Genomic DNA, 6,000 nt, shown 5'->3' with positions numbered 1-6,000 from the left:
AAAAAAAAAAAAAACCTAAAGGCAGATTTTTCACAAAAATTAACTCAATATGCATCAAAGACGTAAATGTGAAGTGCTAAGCTATATACTCCTAGAAGATCATTTGGAAAATATCTAATGACCTTCACTTCTGTGATGAATTTTTAGAAAATAACACCAAAAAGTACCATCCGTGAAAGAAAACATTGGTAAGTTGGATTTCACTGAAATGGAAAATTTCTCTTTAAAGGTACTGTTAAGGGAATGAAAAGACAAACCACAGACTGGGAGAAAATATTTGGAAAACACACATCTGGTAAAGGACTGATTTCTAAAATATACAAAAAACTCACACAACTGAACAATAAGAATGACCCAATTAGAAATGGACAAAAGATGTGAACAAACACCTCACTAAAGAAGATATACAGATGGCAAATAAGCATATGAAAAGATGTTCAGCATCACCTGCCATTAGGGAATTTCAAATTGAAACAACAAGCTACCACTACACACCAATTAAAATGGCTAAAATTCAGCACACTAATCAAACCAAATTCTGGCAAGGATGTGGAGCAACAGTAACGCTCTTTCGTTGTTGGTGGAAGTACAAAATGGAACAACCATGTGGGAGATAATATGACAGTTTCTTTTAAAACTAAACATATTCTTACTGTATGAACCAGAAGTTGAACTCCTTGCTATTTTTCCAAATGAGTTGAAAACCTATGTCTACACAAAAATCTGCACGTGAAGGCTTAGAACAGCTTTATTCATAAATATCAAAATCTGGAGGCAATCAAGATGTTTTTCTGTAGCTGAGTGGATATATACATAATGGATAGTTTCATCAATAAAAAGAAGTAAGTTACCAAATCATGGAAAGATATGTTGGAACCTTAAATTGGAACCTTGGCGTATTGCCAAGGGAGAGAAACCAATCTGAAAAGGCTACATACTGTGTAATTCCAGCTCTGTGACATTCTGGAGAAGGCAAAACTATGAAGACATTGAAAAGATTAGTGGTTGTGGGGTTGGGGGTTGGTGGGAGGGATGAGTAAGTGGAGCCCCGGATTTTAGGGCAGTGATACTTCTGTACTGTAATGGTGGATACATGTCATACATTGGTCAAAACCTACAAACTGTACAATACAAAGAGAGAACCCTAATGTAAACTATGAACCCTAATGTAAACTAATGTAAATTATAGCTGATAATAATGTATCAATCCTGTGATCAGTTATAACAAATGTAACAACTTAATGCAAGATGCTAATAATGGGGGACACAGTGGAGGAGGCCTTGGTACAGAGGATATATGGAAACTCGGCTTCCTGTTCCATTTTTCATAATCCTAGAACTGCTCTTTTACAAAGGGTGGTAGTGGGGAAGAAGAGATGAGGGCTGGGGTATTTCTTAAGGAGAGCCTGTTACTTCCACAACTTCCTGCAGAGGGCGCCCCGGCTTAGGGGCAAAAACCACGATGTAGAGAAAACGGCACAAATACTTCCTAAGGTGCCCAAGTGCTTTACATAAATTACCTTATGTAATTCTTGAGCAACAATCCTGTGTGAACTATTAACATCCCTACTTTACAGAGGAGGAAGTGGAAACACAGAGAAATTAAGTAGCTTATTCAAGATTACACAGACTTAAATGGAGCCAAGATTTATTTTTTTAAAAAACAATTTTTAAGGATTTTATTTATTTATTTGAGAGATATATAGATATATATATATAGAGAGAGAGTGCGTGAGAGCATGAGCAGGGGGAGAGGCAGACTCCCCGCTGAGCCAGGAGCCCGATGTGGGGCTCGTTCCCAAGACCCTGGGATCATGACCTGAGCTGAAGGCAGACACTTAACTATCTGAGCCACCTGGGCTCCCCTGGAGCCAAGATTTAAGTCTAGATATTAGAATATGTAACTAAATCACTACATGCAACTTGTTCTCATTCTATGAACTGGGCAGTCTTTTTTTTTTTTTTTTTTTTTTTTAAGCGAGAGCGTGTGGAGCCTAACGTGGTGCTTGGTCCCTAAGATCACAACCTGAGGGGAAATCAAGAGTGGGTCGCCCAACTGACTAAGCGACCCAGTACCACCCGCCCCCCAGAACATTTTCATCACCCAAAGCGAAACCCCCTGCCCTTGGCAATCACTACTCATTCCCTTTTGTCAACCACTCACCTACTTTTTGTCTCTATAGATTGGCCTATTCTAGACATTTCATATAAATGGGATCTGATAAGAGCCCTTTGTGTCTGGCTTCTTTCACTTTGTATCATTTTCTAGACGCATCCATGTTGTAGCATGTATCAGTACAGATATATTGTGTGGGTTGTGTGGATAGACCACATATTTATCCAATTGGCTAGTTGACACACATTTAAGTTGTTTCCACTTTTTGGCTATTACTTATTGGCTATTATTGAATAATACTGTGTAAATGTTCATATATAAGTCTTTTTGTGGGCATATATTCTCATTTCTCTGTAGCGTATGCATGCAAGTGCAATTGCTGGGTCACTGTGGTAGCTTGTGTTTAATGTTCTGAGGAATTTCCAGAGAGTTTTCCACAGTGACTGTGGTTAATGGTACTGAGCATCTTTCCATGAACTTATTGGCCATTTGTACAATCTCTTTGGATAAATGTCTCTTTGAATCTCTTGCCTATTTTTAAATAGGTTATTGGTCGGGACGCCTGGGTGGCTCAGTTGGTTGGACGACTGCCTTCGGCTCGGGTCATGATCCCGGGACTCCGGGATCAAGTCCCGCATCGGACTCCCAGCTCTATGGGGAGTCTGCTTCTCTCTCTGGCCTTCTCCTCGTTCATGCTCTCTCTCGCTGTCTCTCTCTCAAGTAAATAAATAAAATCTTTAAAAAATAAAAATAAAAAATAAAATAAATAAATAGGTTATTGGTCTTTTTATTTTTATCTTTTTTCTTGTATTTATGAGTTGTAAGTGATCTTTATATATTCCCATAATAGATCCTTATCAGATATAGGATTGGCAAATATATTTTCCCATCCTGTGTGTCATCTTTTCACTTCCTTGATAGTGTCCTTTGACACAAGTTTTCTATTTTGATAAGGTCCAATTTATTTATTTTTTCTTTGGTTGCTTGTGCTTTTAGTGTCGTATATAAGAAACTGTTGCCTAATCGAGAGTCATTAAGACATAACCTTTGTTTTCTTCTAAGTGCTTTATAGTTTGAGCTCTTAGCTCTTTGTAGGTCTTTATCCATTTTCAGTTCATTTTTGTATATAATGTGAAACAGAGGTCCAAGTTTATTTGTGTGGCTAGCTAGTTGTCCTAGAACCATTTACTTGAAAAGACCATTACTCATTGAATGGTCTTAGTGCCTTTGTCAAAAATCAGTTGACTATAGATTTATGAGTTTTTTTCAGGACTCTGTATCTCATTGATCTATGTATCTATCTTTATTCTATTACCACAGTTTTAATTAGTATAGCTTTCTAATAGGTTTTAAAATTGGAAGTGTGAATCTTTAAAGTTTGTTTGTTCTTGTTCAAGATTATCTTAGCTACTCTGGGTCCCTTTCAGGATCAACTATCCATTTCTGTAAAAAGGCTATTGAAATTTTATTAGGACTGAATCTGTTAGGACTTTTAACAATATTAAATCTTCCAATCCACAAATAAAGAGGTCTTTCCATTTATTTAGGTCTTTAATTTCTTTCTTCAATGTTTAGATGTTGTATTTTGTCAAATGCTTTTTCTGTATCTATTGAGATGATCATATGATTTTTGTCTTTCAACTTATCAATGGGGTATATATCACATTAATTAATTTGCATATGTTGAAGCATCCTTGCATCCCAGGGATAAATCCTACTTGATCATGGTATGATCCTTTTAATGTGATGTTGAATTCAGTTTGTTAATATTTTGAGACTTTTTGCATCTGTATTCATCAGGGATATGCATCTGTAGTTTTCTTAGAGTGTCCTTATCTGTCTTTGGTATCAGGGCAATTTTGACCTCATAAAATGAGTTTGAGAGACTCCCCTTCTCTTCAATTTTTTTTGAAGAGTTTGATAATGGTTAATACTAATGCTTTAACTGTTTGATAGACGTCAGCAGAGAAACTCTGGTCCTGAGCTTTTCTGTGTTTGGAGATTTTGATTACTGATTCAATTACTCATTATGTATCTGTTTAGATTTTCTATTACCTCATGATTCAGTCTTGTTAGGTTGTAGGTTTTTAAGAATTTATCCATTTCTTCTAGATTAGCTAACTTGTGGGTATATAACTGTTTGTAGTAGTCTCTTATGCTCTTGTTTTTCTGTGGTATCATAATGTCTGCTCTCTCATTTCTGATTTTATTCGAGTCTTCTCTCTCTTTTTTCCCTTTGTCTGGCAATTTATTTAAAAAAAAAAAAAGCTCTTTCATTGATGTTTTCTTTTCTTTTTTTTCCCCCCTGGCCTCTATTTCATTTATTGCTGGTCTAATCTTTGTTACTTCCTTCTTTCTGCTAGCTTTGGGTTTGGTTTGTTCTTTTCGTGGTTCCTTAAGTTTGAAGTTATGTTGTTTGGTTGAAATCTTTTTTTTTTTTTTTTAATGTAGACATTTGCCATATAAGCTTCCCTATTTTAACACTGCTTTTGCTGCAAGTTTGGTAAGTTATGTTTTTATTTTATTTGTTTCAACATACTTTTAAAATTTCTTCTTCTTCTTCTTTTTTAATATTTTATTTATCTATTTGACAGAGAGAGAGAGAGCACAAACAGGGGAATGGCAGGCAAAGGGAGGGAGAGAAGCAGGCTTCCCACTGAGCAGGGAGCCCGATGCTGGGCTTGATCCTAGGATCCTGGGATCATGATCTGAGCTGAAGGCAGATGCTTAACTTACTGAGCCAGCCAGGCACCCTGATAATTTTTTCTCTTTTGATTTCTTTTAGAACCATTGGTTGTTCAGGAGTATGTTAATTCCCACATATTTGTGAATTTTCCAGTTTTCCCCTTGTTATTGCCTTCCAGTTTTCTACTGATTTGTTGGAAAAAATACTTGCTGTAATTTAAATCTTAAATTTGTTAAGACTTGTTTTGTGATATATTGTATGATCTATCCTGCAGAATGTTATGTGTGCACTTAGGAAGAATGTATGTTCTGCTGCTGTTTAATGCAGTGTTCTGCATATGTTTTTAGGCCCATTTAGTCGTAGCTGAAGTCCAATATTTTCTTACTGATTTTTGTCTGGATGTTCTACCCATTGTTGAAAGTGTGATATTGAGTTCCTCTGCCATTTCTGGATTATTGGCTATTTCTCCCTTTAGATCTGTTAGTATTTACTTAATATAGTTAATGTTGGGTGCATATCTGATTGCTATGTCCTCTTGATGAATTGACCTTTTATCATTATATAATGACCTTCTTTGTCTCTTGTTATAGTTTATGGCTTAAGGTCTATTTTGTCTAAGGGTGGTTATCCCTGCTGTCTCTTGATTTCCAGTTGTATAGAATATCCTTTTCCATCTCTTCACTTTGAGCCTGTGTGTCCTTAAAGCTCAGGTGAGTCTCTTGTAGCAACATAAGTTGGATCTTGTTTTTTAATCCATTTATATCAAGAATAATTATCGATAAGTAAGGACTTATTAATGCCATCTGATTAATTGTTCTTTGGCTTTTTTTTCAATTTTAATTTTTAATTTTTAAAGTTTTTAAGATTTTATTTGTTTATTTGACATACAGAGATCACAAGTAGGCAGAGAGGAAGGCAGAGAGAGAGAGAGGAGCAGAGAGCCCAATGCAGGGCTCGATCCCAGGACCCTGAGATCATGACTTGCGCTGAAGGCAGAGGCTCTAATCCACTGAGCCACCCAGGCACCTCTCTCCAGCTATTTTTTAAAAAGTTCCCTGTACCTTTCTCTCTCTTTTGCTGTCTTCTTTTGTGAATTGATGATTTTCTGGAGTGTTATGCTTTGATTCCTTTGCCTTTATCTTTTGCAGGGTTTATCTATTGCAGGGTTTTGTTTTGTGGTTACCATGAGGCTTACATA

This window comes from Mustela putorius, unplaced genomic scaffold (assembly GCF_011764305.1).
Source record: "Mustela putorius furo isolate JIRA1106 unplaced genomic scaffold, ASM1176430v1.1 tig00000738_pilon_pilon_pilon, whole genome shotgun sequence".
NCBI classification, from domain to species: domain Eukaryota; kingdom Metazoa; phylum Chordata; class Mammalia; order Carnivora; family Mustelidae; genus Mustela; species Mustela putorius.
The sequence above is the reverse complement of the archived record's forward strand: the minus strand, read 5'-3'. Positions refer to the sequence as shown.